The sequence below is a fragment of the Lontra canadensis genome, unplaced genomic scaffold (genome assembly GCF_010015895.1).
Source record: "Lontra canadensis isolate GAN:19392208 unplaced genomic scaffold, GSC_riverotter_1.0 scaffold186, whole genome shotgun sequence".
Classification (NCBI taxonomy): domain Eukaryota; kingdom Metazoa; phylum Chordata; class Mammalia; order Carnivora; family Mustelidae; genus Lontra; species Lontra canadensis.
Genome location: NW_022631180.1, coordinates 301,668 through 320,237, shown reverse-complemented (window position 1 = coordinate 320,237; position 18,570 = coordinate 301,668). Strand labels below are relative to the sequence as shown.

The 18,570-nt window shown below is 44.2% G+C and overlaps 1 long non-coding RNA gene across 1 annotated transcript; it reads right to left on the bottom strand.

Moving 5' to 3' along the window:
- Positions 1-9,299: 9,299 nt before the first annotated feature.
- LOC116860880 lies at positions 9,300-17,757 on the bottom strand. The gene is made up of 3 exons (XR_004381365.1): positions 17,537-17,757; positions 16,026-16,141; positions 9,300-9,426 (listed from the first exon to the last, which is right to left on the bottom strand). It is a non-coding gene; the product is annotated as an uncharacterized LOC116860880 (long non-coding RNA).
- Positions 17,758-18,570: the final 813 nt, after the last annotated feature.

The window sequence follows — 18,570 nt, the reverse complement described above, 5'->3', positions numbered from 1 at the left end:
AAGCATTAAAGACTGCCTAGAGCCAGCAAGGCCCCCCACACAAGGGTGACCCCAAGGCAATGAGTCACCTGACTTCTGCTGCCGCCTGTGCGTCCCTACCAAACTTTGTTCCACATTTTCCCTCTATAAACCTAGAAGATTTTCAGCACTTTGGAGACAATCTTTTAGATGTTAGTCAGTCCTCTGCCTTCCCAGTGTTGACCTCACTGAAATGAACTGCTTTCTTGTTTCACGACCATTCGTGTCTCTGCCTTTGGATTTTTTGAGTGGTAAGTGGCCGAACCTGGTCTATTTGGGACCCCTGGGGCTGGGTGCTCTTGTACCCATGGGCCCGAGTTACAAAATGACTCAGAGCCCCACTTTTCTACAGTTGTAGGAAGTCTAGGACCCGATCCAGGAAGTGCCACCTGGGTGAGTCTGTATCCCCAGTAGATAACCAAGGTCAATATCACCTCTTGTTTCTCCCTCTCACTACTTCCCTGTGGGTATCCAGCCTCTTCATCCCCTCCCTTCTTTTACAAACTAACACTGAGCTGGGGGTCAACTCAGCTTCAGCAGAGGCTTGAACCGTGGATAGCCCAGTCAAGAAGGGGAATTACAGGGGCACCTGGAGGGCTCGGTCGGTTAAGCATCCGACTCTTGATTTTGGCTCAGGTCATGATCTCAGGGCTATGGGATCAAGCTCCACGTCAGGCTCCACACTCAGTATGGAGTCTGCTTAAGATTCTCTCCCTCGCTCTCTCTGCCCCTCCCCACCACCCCTTGTGTGTGCACTCTGTCTCTCAAAAAAAGCGGGGGGCACCTGGGTGCTCAGTCATTAAACATCTGCCTTCTACCCAGGTCATGATCTCAGGATCCTAGGATCAGACCCTGCATCAGACTCCCTGCTCGGTGGGAGGCCTGCTTCTCCCTCTCCCACTCCCCCGATTGTTTCCCTCTCTTATTATGTCTCTAAATAAATAAAATCTTAAAAAAAAAAAAAAAAAAAGACATCCCAGAACAGGGACACAGTAGAATTCCATATCAAAGGTGACTGTTCCTAAAATGATTTCTGTCTCAGGGGACCCCTCTGGACATTTCTCATCTCTCTGCTCATGGAAGACACCCTTTCTTCTCACTGTGTTCAGCAATGCAACACCTCTTTGGTGAGCCTCTCAATTCAGATTCTGCCTTAATTTCATGTATTCAAAGGATGCATTGCAGAGTGTTGTCTTAACAAAAGAGCAATACTCCCCCAAATTAAGGATACTATCATACCTTAAAGTAAAAACAAAGGAAGGAAGGAGGGAAGGAGGAAGGAGGGAGGGAAGGAGAGAAGGAAGGAGGAAGGGAAAAAAGGAAGGAAGGAAAGGAGGAAGGTGGGAGGGAAGGAGGGGAGGAAGAAGGGTGGAAGGGAGGGAAGGAAGGATTTACTGCCATCGTCCTCAAGGATAGAGAGTGGTTCCCTCCTCTCAACCAGGCGGCAACATCCCATGACTGTTATATCCTGAGGCATTCCAGGTTCCTCAAGGCCTTGCAGATCATTTCTTCTTCTTCTTTTTTTTTTTTTTAAGTCTTATTTATTTTGAGAGAACGAGAGAGTGCATGCACATGTGAGCCTTGCAACAGGGGCAGAGGGAAAGGGAGAGAGGACCCCAAGCAGACTCTGCACTGAGTGTGGAGCCCAATATGGGGCTCAATCTCATTACCCTGACATCCCAACCTGAGCTGAAACCAAGAGTCAGATGCTCAACCGACTCTGCCACCCAGGTGCCCCTCTTTATTTTTTTTCCTATGGATCTGTTATTTAATTAGGTTTTTTGTAAGAAATTTGTAAGAACCCCAGTTTGTGAGGATAAACTCCATTTGTAAGAGAAAACAGGGCAGAAAAAGCCCTGAAGCTGAGGAAAATCTTTGATTTTTGGCAGAATGTGTGAGTCCACAGCTTTCTGACCAACATGGTGCTGCCCTGTGATTTCTAATTTGTCCTTCTCCGTGTCAAAGAACTCAGCTTGCTGATGTCTGGGTTTATGCAGCTTCTTCTTCTTGAAGTATGCCTCCATGAGATGTCTGGGTGGAGGTGGCAATGACAAATTTCTGGTGTTGTTCTACACAGAGGACTGAGGGCCAGTGGTCTAATCACAAGTAGCAAGCCACTGCTCAGCTGCCTCGGGAAAAACACCTCTTGCCTTTGTGGTGTCCTCTGTGGTGCCCAGTGAAGAGGATCAAAATGGCCCCAGGAGTGACACCGGCTTGGTTTTCTCATGTGCTGACTGAAAGGTTTTTTGCAAGGTTCAGCAGCTTTCAAGACACATCTTTAGCAGATGATTCCTAGACATTGGGCCAAGTTGAACCACATGGGTACCACCACTCTGGTCACCACCAACCAGTTCATGACCGTAGCAAGAACCTTCTCCTTTTTCTTTTCCACCCTGGATCTAGCTGCTGAATACGTCCTATTGCACAGAGCCCTTCTGGAACACACACCTTCTGACTAGGACAGGGTATCTATTGGCTGCAGTAGGCTTTCCCCTTCTTTGGCATTTTAGCCTTGGGGTTACTGTTCTTAACCTTGCCACCAGCATCAGCCTGCTTGGCTTCAGGTTTCTTCTTAGTGTCCAGCTTCTCAGCTTTTCCACTGACCATCTTGCAAGATGGAGAGCCATTTCCTATTTTTCTTACCTGTGTAGCCTTAGAAAAAGCACCTCCCTGAAGGTAGTTTGGGTGTCTGTTCTTTCCATCTGAGGAGCTGAATACCTTCTTCACCTTAGCTTCTTTGTAGAACACAGTCAGGGTTTGGTGTTTGTGTGTTTTGTTTCTCAGTCAGAAGGTTGAGGATGAAAGTGGAGGGTGTTTGAACATGGAATGGACATGTTCACAATCTGAAGGATGGAAGAAGTGGTGCATATTCTCCTGCCCGGAGGGGAGCTCTCTTTACTCCTGGGCCCAGATTCTAGGTCATTTCCTCATGATCAAGTTGTTAAAAAATTGAGGTGACATCTTTTCTGTGCTTCCAAACAATAGCAACTGGTATTAATGATACAGAGATGCCCTGGATAGCAGGTGAACATAGAGGAAGACATGTGGGAGGCCACAATAAGGCTTGAGAGGAGGACCAAACCGGGCCCTGACTTGTGCCTCCTTTAAAGTCTGAATAACCTAACAAAAGGGTTAGGACAGGAAAAGTTGAGTAGCACTGAGAATGGGTCTGTGCTATGTGTTGTGCGCTCGCCTACGCGACTTCCCACACGCTTGCTAAACAAATGAGAACAATTCGGTTGGGGTCAAAAGTTCGTTGCTGGTCCTTGCTGCCCTAGTACAGCCCATAAATTACTTTCAGGTTTGCTGTATTTGTACTGGCATCAGCCATTCGGCGTCACGAGGAACTCGTGGTTGTTTAACTAGACACAGATGTAATATCACTATATATATGGCCTTAATGCTTTGAATAAACTTAGCACTGTCGGACATCCTCCTCAGTGCGCCTCCTGCCCCCATCTCTCTACTTCTTGAGTTCTTTTCTTCATCCTCTTACCCTCACGTTCCTGGTCGATTTGTCGCTCAGGCCGCGACAAAGACAGGTTCCAATTTCTGCGTCTCATTCCTCCCTTTTGCTGCCCACTTCTTTTCCCTCGGTCTCCAGTCGGCTCCAGTTAGAAAACTGGCATTTCCTAACATAAAAACAAGAGCAGTAAGTGCGTTGGGACAGGAAACATGGATCATTAAGAAGAACTGAGCTCCCTCCGGAGTGCTCCTAAGTGAGCACCTTCGCTCTGCCCCCAGGAAGCCAGTTTTCTACCTACCTCCACCCTCACACCCACCCACACACCTCCCACTCCTACCCCCCCACCGCTCCCACCCTCCCCAACCCCCTCACTCCCCCCTGTCCCCCACCCCTAGCAGAGTGGCCCCTGCAGGACCCGCTCCAGCTTGATTCACTCTCTGGACAGATCTTTAGCCCACTCTCCCTAAAGCCCAAAAGGTCATTACTCCCTTGAGCTGCTGGAGAAACACTATAGAAATCACAGAGTCCAGGAAAGAAAAACAGGCAACAAAATGGAACAAGTGCAGGGAGTTGAACAGATGTTTATTTTGATCCATGTCCAGTTTTGACAAACCTAGAAAGGAATACAATGTCCAGGAAAAGGCAAATGGAAGGGAGGGAGGGAAGGGAGCTAATAATATCAACTTTGAGACTCTACATAAAAAAATAAATTTGATCCATTTATCATTGCACACAAAGGATAACTTCTACATAGGATTTTTTTTTTTAATTGAAGCTGTAGCAGGGCACCTGGGTGGCTCCATCAATTGAACGTCTGACTCTTGGTTTTGGCTCGGGTCATTATCTCAGGGTTGTGAGATGGAGCCCCACTCGGGCTCCCCTTTCCCTCCCTCTCTGCCCCTCCCCACTGCTTGTAAGTGCTCTCTCTGTCTCTCTCTCAAATAAGTAAATATTTTTTAAAAAATTGAAACTATAGAAGTACCAAGGGGGAAAAAATGGCAGTATTTCTCTGTGACGTGAGAGTAGAGAAGATTTTCATAACTACAGCCAAAAATCCAGCTTCAACTGAGAGAAAGATTGATCAACTTAACTACATAAAAATTTAAAAGCAGGGCACCTGGGTGTCAGTTAAGCATCTGCCATCAGCTCAGGTCATGATGGGATCCTGGATCCGGGATCCAGGATCCTAGATCCCCAGGATCTAGCCCCACATTGAAGTCCCAGCTCAGTGGGGAGCCTGCTTCTCCTTCTCCCTCTGCTGCTCCCCCTGATCACAAGTAGCAAGCCACCGCTCAGCTGCCTCAGGAAAACCACCTCTTGCCTTTGTGGTGTCCTCTGTGGTGCCCAGTGAAGAGGATCAAAATGGCCCCAGGAGTGACGCCAGCAGGGAGTCTACTTCTTTCTCTCACTCTCCCTCTGTTCTCTCTCTCTCTCAAATAAATAAATAAATCTTCTTTTAAAAAAATGTCTCTATAGATTGCCATGGAGAGACCACTACCATATTGTCTAGAACTGTATGTAAATATCTCAATAAAATAAGTATAATAATATTTTAAATGAAAAGTGGGGGAAATCACATAGAATGCTACTATATATATAAGAACAAATGAATATATATATACACACATATATATATTTCTTTTTAACAATGGAAGAATAAAACAAAAACTTTTTAAAATGTCTATGGGAGAAGGAGAAAATTGAGTAGAGGATATAGGGATAGAAACTTCGTTTTTCTGACACACTTTGTTTTGTAGACCTGACTTTGAAGCTCTGTAAATATTTTAAATAATTACAAAAAAAATTAATTTTAAAAAGCTCTCTATAGGGGTGTCTGGGTGGCTCAGTTGCTTAAGTGTCTGTCTTTGGCTCATGTCATGATCCTGGGGTCCTGGGATTGAGCCCCAGGTCAGGCTCCTTGCTCAGCAGGGAGTCTGCTTCTCCCTCCACCTCTGCTCCTCTTCCCCAGCCCTGTTCATCCTCTCTCTCTCTCTTTCTGTCTCAAATAGATAAATAAAATCTTTTGTAAAAAAAGCTTTTTCTAAAAAGCAAAATAAATAAACAAGGATTGACCCAATAGCAATGAACGTCTCTACCACCCAGACTGTGGTCTCTATTTGCAATTTCCCATCGATGGAAACCTTAAAGAAATGTTTGGTTATCTGCTTGGAGAAGGAAATACACAAGATGTGCTTGGATATCTCATCATAACAAAAAACTCAAGCAGCTAACAGAGTATCTTGAGACTACATCAAAGGTACATGAGGAGGGGTGCCTGGGTGGCACAGTGGGTTGAGCCTCTGCCTTTGGCTCAGGTCATGGTCTCAGGGTGCTGGGATCAAGCCCCGCATCAGGCTCTCTGTTCAGCGGGGAGCCTGCTTCACCCTCTCTCTCTGCCTGCCTCTCTACCTACTTGTGATCTCTCTCTCCATCAAATAAATAAATAAAATCTTAAAAAAAGTAAATAAAAGGTAGGTGAGGAGACCCCCACTTGCCAAAGATGGGACAATTCAAGCATTCATAAGAATAACAATTGCAATGGACTGCAATAAACTGAAATACATCAAATATATTTAAACCCATGACTTCATAATGATTTTTTTAATTGATCACATTTGGAGAGTTGTAGGTAGCCAACTTAATAACTCAAAAACTGGTCATAAAGAGAAATCAACATTTATCCTGCCTTTCCTATAGGAACCATACCTGATCACATGGTTGAAGAGGGAATTTCTCTTACAGAAGTAGTCTATCTAGTAAATGAAGAACAGAATGGTAGAATTCCATTATCACCATTTCGCAACTCCTAAGAAAATCATGGATTAGTCAGTACCTGATAACATAACCAAAAGAGAGACAAGCTGACATTATGCACATTCTTTTGGAAGTTCACAACATTCTCTGAGGAGTCCTACAAAATAAGTCAAACACAGACTGAGGGAAATTCTATAGGACAAAAATAAAACCAACAAACAAACGATAACAACACACTTTCATCAACAAATACATTACAAGGGGAAAAATAGAACGGGTGAGAGAACTTACACATTAAAAGATACACAAAAACAAAATTTAATAAAAATATTTTAATAAGGGGTGCCTGGGTGGCTCAGTAGGTTAAAGCCTCTGCCTTTGGCTCGGGTCATGATCCCAGGGTCCTGGGATGAGCCCCGCATTGGACTCTCTGCTCAGCAGGGAGCCTGCTTCCTCCTCTCTCTCTCTGCCTGCCGCTCTGCCTACTTGTGATCCCTCTCTGTCAAATAAATAAATAAAATTTTTAAACATTTTTAATAAAATATAATAAAACAAAAATTTATTTATTAAAAATTTAAAAAACATAAAAATGATAATTTTAAAAAATTTTTTAAAGAAACATAAAAATAACCAATATAATAATGTATATAATAATGTATGGCCTATATTATTTCAATCCTGATTCACAAAAACATAAACTCATTTTTTGTAAAAAATGAGACATTTGGGGGAATCTGAAAAAGAAAATCTGAGGCTCCTAATTTCCAGGCTGTTTTCCCACTGGCCTGAGCTTAGGCATTGTTGTAAGTAAAAACCACTTGAGAGCCCAGAACTAGAGTTGGAACAGCTCCCCCCAGCTGGCCATTTACTATCAGAGGAAGAGTCTAAATAACAAGGCCACCTCTCTCATTCCCTCTCAGCCCCCCACCTGCCCCTCCTCCCATATGAAAACAATCAACAATTCAGCATGAGGCTCCAGACAGGAGGTTCTCTTGAGGTGGTTCTCATTCAGGCTCTTTCTCACCTGGACCGCAAGTTTTAGCATCATCCAGGATGCCCCAAATGAACAAGTTCTGATTGTTTGACATGAGTTGATAGGCTTGATCACAACTGGGCCTGATCTAGAAAGGGAGGGGTGTTGGGGTACTCCACCAATACTACTATCAGCAACCCTACAGACTGGAATAACTATAAACGATGTAATATTACCCAGGTAATATTACAGGTAATACTCAGGTAATACTCAGGTAATATTACCCATCTTGAAAAGGGTAAAAACCCTGTCCCTAGGGCCTGAATACTCTTTGTAAGGACCTATTTAGAAACTGTCCCTGCTCCCCTTCCCCCGGGAAATTTACCTGGAGACAAGTCCCAGAAACCAGCTTCAGGTAACAAAGCCCAGATACAAAGGTGGGTCAGGCCCGGTGGAGACATCCGATCAGTGGGGGGATGCATACTGTCTCCCTGGTTACCAAGGAGTATGGGCCCCGCCCTTTGGGCGCCAATCCCAATCAAGGTGTAATAGGCTGGCTCAAATGTCTACTAGGGTAAATTGTAACTCAATTGGTCACCTAGCATCACTGTGGAGTTTCCTGTGTGTGTTACAATCTCATTGGCCACCTGTGCGTGGCCAGGCCCAACCGCATGGCCTTTGCCCTTAAAAGCTAGACTGTGAAACAGAGAAGGGTCGCCCTCTCTTGTAAGAGGTGCAGCCCTGAACTTTCGGTTAGATTCTTGATGCTTGGCGCAAAATAAAGCTTTGCTTGACCTTCGCTTTGTATCAGTCTCGCTCCTTTAATCACGGACCCATTATTGGGGCATAACACTCTTAAGTCAGAAGACCTGGGAATTAGCTATTATCCCCATCTATGACTACACGTACTCCTGAGGTCCCTCAGTGGTCTTAGCTCTTCAACCGTAGATACAAGATATGATTATTTCAGAAAACAGAAGTAGAACTTAAGATAAACAAAAGAACCCAAGGAAGGGCAAGAAATGAACAAGTTGGGAAGTGTTGCCGGACAGGAAAGCCAAGGGGGCTGAAACTGAGAGGCAGGTAATAATAACAATAATAATAGGAGGAGGAAGAGTAATTTCACATTTATTGAGCTCCTACTACCTGCCAGGGGCTAGATAAGTCCTTTTTCATGCATCATCCCATGTAATACCTTCAATAACCTTATAGGTAATGCCCTCCACTTCCTCTCAAAGGCAACTTCACTCCCTCTTCTCAGGAATGCATCTCTTGCCTATTTCTTATTTTATAGGAATTTATACATAATAACTGAAGTTTCATACAATATGCAGCAGATTTGCCTAGACCTGTGGGAGGTCTAAGGTCACTGGAGGGCCAAAGACCTCCCCAACACAGTCAACAAAGCTTCTTCCATCTAATGTTTCTATCTAAAGAAAACTGTCCTCTTTACAAAAGATGTCAGAAGATGCCATGCTTCTCCAGTCAGGGTTTTGTGTGTGATGTGACCCTTGACCAGCCATTGCTCCCCTCACAATGTCTCACCCAGCCATCACTATTCTGGATCCTTTTCCAGGAAGTAGAGCCAGCAAAGCATGAACCACATCTCTAAACATGTTGGACCTCTTACCATTTTACAATAAATGAGTAATGTTGAAAGTTGAGTGCATTTATTTGTAAGAATTCACAAGGTAATTGGTGGTTATAGAGCAACTGCATTGTTTCCATCATTTCCTAACAAGGGTCATGCCTTGAAAATTCAGTAATGGCCTCATGATAATGACAGAAAAGGGAGAGGAATGGACAGACGAGGCAAAGAAGCAAACTGTGTCATGTGAATCTGTCTGACCCCAGTAAAGGAACAACATTTGAATTATATGCCCATGACTGTGGCTCCCTAAATCACCAAAAAATAATTAACAATGGGGCTTAACACTGTAGCTACAACTAATCGTAGCTAGAATTATTGCAGTAAAACAATGAAGCAGTGATGGGGTACCTGGCTTCATTGCTTGTTTGTATCTTGATGTGGATACTCAGGACACATGACCTCCATAAATCTGACATTCGGGTTGTTTCAACTGTCTGTGCAGATCCTCCTGCAGCATAGCTAGAATGGTGCCTCCCAGCTGGGTCTGGTCGGGTGAGGAAAGCCAACCACCCAGCTTCAAGAAGCAGCTTTGTGTTCTCAGCAGATCGTCTAGTAGGCAGAGACCTATGGGGGGAAAATTTTTTTTTAACTTATTTTCTTTGCAAAAATTGCCTGGAAGAAAGCTGGTCATTAACATTGGTAACTGAAGTAATGAAAATGTGAAGAATTCTGAGAAAATAATCATTTTTAGGAATTATAAAGTGGGATAAAGACAAGCATTTTTTATCTTGATGGCAGCTTGGCTTTATTAATCCTCAATAAATGCAGATATTTGAAAGGAGACTTGAGAAACAATTTCAGGAAATATTTTCAGGCAGCTCAAAAGTTTCTCACAGAGCAATAGACAAAACTTAAGTTAAAGTAGGAACAGCGGTTAACTCGTGGTAAGAGACTATAAACAGGAAACAGCAGCCTTTCAACATAAATGTAATTGAGAAAGGTCCAGAAAATCTGGATAAGCATTTATGTATCATCTAATTTGGAGCTATGCAAAGCTCTCTGGTGCCTCTTGTAAAGGTCAAAAGGGTCAGCTATCCTTTCTGCAAATATGGCCACTGGGTGAATACACATCAGTCCCCCTTTCATTACAGTAGCCTTCATCCAGAACTTTCTACAAACAGGTTTTGGAGGTTAAAAAATTCTGAACTCCCTGGAATGAGATTGTCTTGCGGTAAAAGCTGCCTGCATGCCAAGCATATTGGCCCCTCCCCAAAAGGAAAGGCTTCTGATTTACTTCCAAGAGCTCATCCTCTCTCTACATAGATATTATCTAGCACTGCATACACACCCTCTCTTCGCTTCCTCCTTGATTTATTATTCTACTTTTGTCTATCAAATCCAGATTTATTATGTTTATGTCTTTTAACTACCAAGGTCCTTTTGGATATAAGCTTGTTGTACATGAATAATAAATAGCAACTACCAAGTATTATAACTATTAATTACATTAACAGTTGTAATATAAGCTATAGTTACACTTTATGTAATACTATACTACTTAGGATAGATAGTTATATTAGTTATAGTATGAACATTATAGTATAAAATAACATTCCAGTTTCTATACATTGTCTTGTATGCTTACAATGCTGAGAGATAGAATGTAAAGAAACAAGGCACAGGAAATTGTAGGCAGCTTGCTCAGATTCAGCCAGTATGTGGTCCATTCAGAGTTCAAACTCAAGTAGGAAGGACTCTGTGTCAGGGCTTGTTCTCTTACTTAGTAAGCTGCCTCTAATGGAGCACATCTCATTACCATTACTCTCTTACCTATCATTAACTACACAGAGCATCAGCAGTTTTATAAAAGCTGCTTACCAAGCTGAACTAAAGGAGGGCTAACTACACGATACACACACACACATACACCCCCTTTATTCAGCTAGACTCCTTCATCCTCTCCACCAAACGTGTCCATGCCTACTCCATGCCGGACGCTGGCACTAGTCCACAAGTCAGGCATGGTCCCTGTCCTCTTGGAGCCTCCTGCTAATTCGGAACCTCACTTCCCCCTACACTTTTCCTTCACAGCATCACCCATTAATTACTTGTTCAGTGTCTTTCACCCCATTGTCCTGTGACCTCCATGGGGCTAAGATGGCTACGCAGGTCACTGCTATGTCCAGGGTCTTGTGGAGCACCTGACACCTAAGAGAAACTTAGTAGTTATGGAAGGAATGGATGTGAACCAGCAGTGGGAGCAGGCTCTCTCAAAGGTTGGAGAAGGTATTGTACCAGCCAGTAGATAGCTGATTATATTATCTGTGCCACAGGGTGCTCATCTCTGCCTACCAGAAACCAGCAGCCTCTGAGTTCAAGGCTCCCTCCCACTACACTCACCGTCCAGTATCTGCCTTGACAATGAGGTCTGCCCAGGCCCACCCAGCCTGGGAGTTATACCAGTGAGTGGAAACTTGCCCTGTCAAAAGGGCTCACATCAATATCATAGCTCTGGCCCATCCGATCTGGGTGTCTCTTTGATCACAATCTCCAAACACCTGGAAAAAAGGACAACACTCCACCCACCCCTCACTGTAGGGGGTTTCATGGAGACTGGCTGTCCTGTAGGCTAATGTAGGCCTGTAGGCTAATGTCACTGGCAGGCAGGATCTCTGAGAGAGGCACATTCTGGCATCAGGCAGGATAGGTGTGTCCTCAGGCAGGGACCTGGGACTCAGAATGGGAGCCTTAAGCTGACAGAGGTGGGAATGTGCAGGTGTCTATCCTTCTCCCCTTAGACTCAGGGAGTGGCTTTGAGATGGAGGCAGCAAGCTAGGAGCAGAGGAGCAATTCCTGAAGTTGCCTGTGGGCTGAAGATAAATCAGCTGTGTCTTGTGAATCAGATTATCTGGTTGCCTGTTACTCAGTTCTCTGGTTTCCTTTTCTTAACTCTGGGCCTTTAGGGAAGTATTATTTAATTACTATCTATCTGAGTCTGCAGTACTAATGGCTTCAACTGTGGTTGCTCACAAGCATAAAGGGAGAGGGAAACTTCTGGGAACGTGGCAGGGCTGGGAAGTCCCTTCCTCTCCCCATGGAGATGTCCCTCCAACTGCACCCTCTAGGATGTTCCCTTTCTTTTACTATGGAGGTGGATCTTTCTTTGCAGCATCTAGACCAGCTGAGGAAGGCCCCTGACTCCAGTCCTCAAATGGAGATGACCCAAAAGCACCCAGAGTTGGCTCTGAAGATTTGTTCTCCTGATGCTTTGTGTTGTTTTGCTCTTCACAGACTCCTGTAGCCCTGGGTAACCTGGGGGCCTTAAGGGAGGAAGGTCACCATCTGGCAGGTAGAAGGATCCCAACTGTAGTCTCAGAGTTAGGAATGTGGTATACAAACTGCCTCCCACCTCAAGACCTTGAGGCTCACAGTTGCCTTCCTTTCACAAATGAGATCTCCCCTCTTCTGTGTTTTGCAGAGCCCCCACCCCCACCTCAATCCAGGGCACTTTTCTAGTTCCCAGAAGAATTGGATCTCCTCTTCCATTGTTCTGAAAGAAAAGAACTCTGAATGACAAGTCACCACCCCTCCCTCCAAAATCCCCATGATTAAAAATGTTGGTATTTTGTTTACATGTGAATAACCAATATTCTACAGCCTTTTTTCTCTCTCCCACGCGTACACACATCTTCATGTTTCCAACTGACCTGTCTATCCTTCCTCAGCCTGCAGTTGAAGGTTTGTAGCCACTGGGGGCAGGCCCTGTCATCCTCAGCTCTTTCTCAGGGCCTCAAAGTTAATGCTCTGTTAGGGCATTTGTGACCTCAGAGGAGAGTTCGGTTACAATGGTGTGCTGATAAACCAGCCTGAGGGGTTAGCCGGTAGAATCCCTGATTTGTAAAGGTTACCAGTTTCCGTGATGTAAATACTCCCTGCCACCATGACCCTTTTCCAACTAACAATGGTTTAACAACCAGCTTGTAACAATTTCACAATTGATCTCACCAGTTGGTCTGAGCTAACTGAAGCACACCACTGTTCAAGGGGATCTCCAGAGCATTCTTGGGCCCCCCGGAATGTCTCAACAAAATGAGCAATAGATCCAGTGGAAGCAAAGGGAGGAAAGAGCTCTCATGTGCCATTTTTGCCTGCTGGGTTTCTTGGCTCACAAAAGGTATGGAAAGGGTATGGACTTTAGGGAGTCAAACCTCTGGGTTCAAATCCCTGTGTAACTTATGCAAGCTTCAGCTTCCAACTCTGCAGAAGGGGATTGGTAAGACCTACCTGTGGGATTACTTTAAGAATGAAAGAGATGCCTAAATAAAATGCCTAATATACAGCAAGCTCTCCATAAATATTCTTTCTTTTGCACCCTTGTCTTAATTTTTCCTGTAGTTCACATAATTATTTTCCAAAGGGTCCAACAGGGGGAGCCCAAACTCAACATTGTCAGGGTGGGGGCTGGTCATTCAGCCAAACTCTCTCACCAGTCTTGGCTTTAACTGGGGAAGCTTTGAGGAGCAAAGCTTTTTCTTTTCCAGGCTCACCCTTGTCCTCCAAAAAAGCTGAGTCCATCAAAATGTTTTAGAACTGGGGTTCATGCCATCAGGCTTCATTCTCCTCCGAGATGGCAAACTATAACCTAATCAGAAACCATGGTCCATGAAGGGAATACCACCATCAGGACCAGAGCAAGGGCCAAGGGCTTCACCAAAACAGTACTTCACACAGCACAAAGCTCATAAAGCTTTCTGCACAGCCTAAATACTCCCACACCAAACCAGCCATAATAAACAATTACACCTAACAGTCCTGGGGATTATGGTAAAATTGTACTGCAGAAAGCTGTGGTCAGATATCTAGAAGAGCTTTCCAACTATAAAACCACCAAAGAAGGAAGTGGAGTCTTTGTCTCTGTGGCTGGGAAGGGTGGAGAGAGGAGGGGAGTCAGAAGTGGAAGGAACAGGAGGCTCACTAGTTTTGAGAAGTGTAGTTGTTCACAAACAATGAAATTATCGGAATGATACAGAAAGGGGCATCAAACGAAACTTTGAGGAAATCTGGTTTCTTGTGATAAAGAGCTTTTGGTAACCTGAGACAGTTTTGGAAACCTGGAAGCACAAAAATTCTTTACTAGAAATGAATGGTAAGAGCACCTGGGTGGCTCAGTGGGTTAAAGCCTCTGCCTTCGGCTCAGGTCATGTTCCCCAGGGTCCTGGAATCGAGCCCCGCAACCCGCTCTCTGCTGAGGAGGGATCCTGCTTCCCCCTCTCTCTCTGCCTGCCTCTCTGCCTACTTGTGATCTCTAATAAATAAATAAAATCTTAAAAAAAAAAAGAAATGAATGGGAAACCTTGCATTTAAGTCCCGTATGGTCACTTTCCAAATGGCTGACCTGTCCAAGTTATTTAAGCTCACTAAATCTCAATCACTCATATATTCACTCACGCCACCCATATTTATTGAACATCTTATATGTCAGGGGCTAAATAAATCCCGAGGAGACAAAGGTGAGCAAAACTAGGCACTGTCCTTTTTTCCATGGCATTTACAAAGTATTCATCTGTAAAAAGTCATACTAATGCTGGGACAACGAGATATCCACAGGCAAAAAGTGAAGTTGGATCCCCACCTTATGTCATATATGAAAGTTAAGTCAAAATGGATCAAAGACCTAAATATAAGAGCTAAAACTATTAAATTCTTAGAATAGAACATAGCCATAAATCTTTGTGACCATGCATTAGGTAATGGCTTCACAGATATGACACCAAGTATACAAGTAAAAAAAGAAAAGAAAAAAGATAAATTGGACTTCATCAAAATTTAAACTTTAATAGGACACTAAGCAAGAAAATGGACAGTAATCAAGTGTAGGACACTATAGGACACTAATAGGACATAGGATGTTAATCAAGGACACATATCAAGAAAATGGGACACTAACCATAGGACACTAATCAATAAAATGAAAAAATGACCCAAAGAATGATATCAAATGCTTATAAATCATATATCTGATAAGTGGCTTAGATCTAGACTACATAAAGAACTCTTACAACTCTGGACACCTGGGTGGCTCAGTCCGTTAAGTGTCTGCCTTCAGCTCAGGTCATGATCCCAGGGTCCTAGAATCGAGCCCCACATTGGGCTCTCTGCTCAGTGGGGAGCCTGCTTCCCTTCCTCTCTCTCTGTCTGCCTCTCTGACTACTTGTGATTGCTCTCTCTCTCTGTCAAATAGATAAAATCTTGAAAAAAAATTTTTAAAATATTTTATTTATTTATTTATTTGACAGAGAGAGATCACAAGTAGACAGAGAAGCAGGCAGAGAGAGAGGGAAGCAGGCTCCCCGCTGAGCAGAGAGCCCGATGTGGGACTTGATCCCAGGACCCTGAGATCATGACCTGAGCCGAAGGCAGCGGCTTAACCCACTGAGCCACCCAGGCGCCCCTTGAAAAAAAATTTTTAAATAAAATAAAACCTTAAGTAAAAAAGAACTCTTACAACTCAAAAAATGGGCAAATGATCTGAATAAACATTTCTCCAAAGATACACAAATGGCCAAAAAGCACATAAAAAGACACTCAACATTGTCAGTCATCAGGTAAATGCAAAAATAAACCATAATGAGACACCACTTTATTCCCACTAAAATGGCTAGAATCAAAAAGACAGATTGGAGAAATGGGAACTTTCATACACTGCTAGTGGGAATGTTCAACAGTGCAGTCAATTTAGAAATAATCTGGAAGTTCCTCAAAAGGTTAAACAGAGGTACCGCATGACCTAGGAATTCCACTCCTGGGTATGTACACATGAGAAATGAAAACGTCTAACCACAGACATTCTTGTACATGAATGTTCATGCCAGTATTATTCACGATAGCCAAAATGTAGAAACAACACAAAAGTTCTTCAATTGACGAATGGTTATATGAACTGTGGTACATATACCCCCACCATGGAATAGTATTTGGCAATAAGAAGAAACAAAGCACAAGTGAAAGCAATTATGGAAAGGAGAGCAAAGCTGAAAGCATCCCAGTCTTGCATTTCGAGATACGCTACAAAACTGTAGTCAGAATCATACATTACTGGCAGAAAAATAGACTCAGCTCATGGAACAGAATAGAAACTTCAGAAATAAACCAGAAATGAATAAATACAGTCAATTAATCTACAATAAGAGAGGTGAGAATATACAATGAGAAAAGACACATACCTTCTTTTCAGGCAAGGGGCCAAGCTTCACACTTAGGACCACCAGACAGTCGTCCTCCCACAGCTGCTTTGCCCTTGTGCCCAGCTTTCTCTCCATAGTGTCTTCCGCTGCTCTCTCTCGGCAAAGAAATCACAATAGGTTGCTTTCTCAGAAGGATGCCAGTCACCTGTGTGCCATGAGGAGACTTGTAGCCCTCCTATCTCTCAGAGGAGGTGCCCATGGGAGGCTTAGGGAGGACACAGGGTGGTGGAGGCCGACTGCACCAGGATTCTTCCTACCCCCACAGCAGCAGCTGGGCAGCCTTTCCCAAATCCTTTCCATTCTTACACTCTCCAGGCTGGCTTCTTGTCAAACAAGCAAAGGACCGGTATTTGTCCCTGTGAATGCCTCACGACTCATGACACCAGTGGGTCAGGTAGGCAAAAAGCCATGATGGCCTCTTGCCTCCAGTGGCTACCAGGACTTCCTAAATAGGTTGAATGTGTGTTATGTATATTTTACTACAATTAAAGATAATAACAAAGGCAGGGTGTCCAAGTGGCTCAGTCAGTTAAGCATCTGACTCTTTATTTCAGCTCAGGTCTTGATCTCGGGGTTGAGATCAAGCCCCACGTACTGCTCCGCACTTGGCAGGGAGTCTGTTTGGAATTCTCTCTTCCCCCCGCACCTCCGCCCTTCCCATCCCAACTGCATGCATGAACTCTTTCTCTCTCTTTCTCTAAAATAATAATAATAATAATAAAAGTATAGTAGTAGTTCTTCCCTCACAGGTTTTGAGGATTAAACGAGATCAGTATTGGCTGAAGGAATGGCTAAAGTGTGTAACATCATTTACGAGCCAGGTTTGGAGAATGAGGATCAGGATGGTGGAGGGACACTTCAACTTTCTACTTCAATTCATGTATTTATTTTTCAGATTTTTTTATAACTGGTATACTTTCAGAATTAAAAAAGAAGAAGAAGAATGAGGGCTGCTTATATTCCTGCATTACTGATTTGTTCAAGACTTAGTATCCACAGAAAAGTGCATGAGATTTGGGATCAACATGCTTGGCTTATGTTTGACCTTCTGTATTTGTTTCTCTATGTGTAATTTTTTCCAGATTTCCTTAGCTTTGCTTGCCTTTCTTCCCCTCCACCCCCAACTTACTTAAGTCTCTTAGTCACAGTCTTTTTTTTTTTTTTTAAGATTTTATTTATTTATTTGCCAGAGAGAGACCACAAGCAGGGGGAACAGCCAGCAGAGCTGGAGAAGCAAGCTCCCCACTGAGCAGGGATCCCGATGCTGAACTCGATCCCAGGACCCAGGGATCATCACCAAGATGCAGGCAGACGTTTAACTGATTGAGCCACCCAGGCATCCCTCTTAGTCACACTCTTAAACCTCCCAGTCTGACCATTGGCTCCTGCCTTCATGCTGGAAGAGAAACCCCAGACATCTGGCAGTGGGTGGGGAGGGGGCGCTATGCTCATCCCTAGACAGTGTCTTAACTCCTCTTCCCCATTTTTACCTCCTTCTCCATGGTGAAACTTTCCCCGAGATCTGATTTTCAGTCTCTCACTGCAACTTGAGAGGTCTGCTGCTCCAGGAAGACAGAGACAGCTGGGAGCCCTGGCCGGAAGTCCATTTCCTGGGCAGGAGAACACTGGCAGAAATCCAGACCGCTGACGTCAGCTGGTCCGGAAGGCGGAAGCCATTGCCCAACCATAGGAAGTTGATGCCAACAACACATATTTCTGTGATTCCCTCCTTCCGTTCAGAAAAGCATTTTCCTGGACAGAAGGCAGTAGGAGTGGAAAGTGTTCTGAACTTTGAACCACACAACCACACAACATGAGGTTGGCCAAAGCCTTGACTGACAAACGAGCATGAGACCTGACCGTGGACTTGGCTTGGAAGATGCAAGTCTGAGTCGGCGCTCTGCCACCTAACTTCTGACCTTTGACAAATCATTCGATTTCTTTGGTCAGTTTTCTTTGCTATGAATAACACTACCTACCTCACAGAAGTTACTGTTGCAAGGCTTATGTGAAGTCATCTCTGGAAGATTTCATAAACTTGAAGCAGGATGCCAAAACCAAAGTATACTTTCATGAGGGCCTTCCTGACAGCAGCAGACCCCAAGGAGGCTGGAGGGAGAGTGGGTACAAACTGATCAGAGCCAGGCAGCCTGCACTGGAATGCCAGTGTGCTGCTTACCAGCTCTGGGACAGTTTCTCTGCACCCAGTTTCATGGTGGTCAGAATGGGATGATAAGAGGGCTCCTGGGTGGCTCAGCTGGTTGAGCATCTGCCTTTGGCTCAGGTCATGATACCAGAGTCCCAGGATTGAGCCCTGCATCAGGATCCCTGCTCAATGAGGAGTCTGCTTCTCCCTCTGACCCTCCCTCCCCCAGATCATGCTCACTCTCTTTTCAAATAAATACATAAAATATTTTTTTAATGGGGATGATAAGAATACCCTTATCATAAGGTTCTCAGGAGGAGGAAGTAGTCACTCCACATAGAGCACTTGGGCACGCAGAACATGGCCCAGCTCATAGCA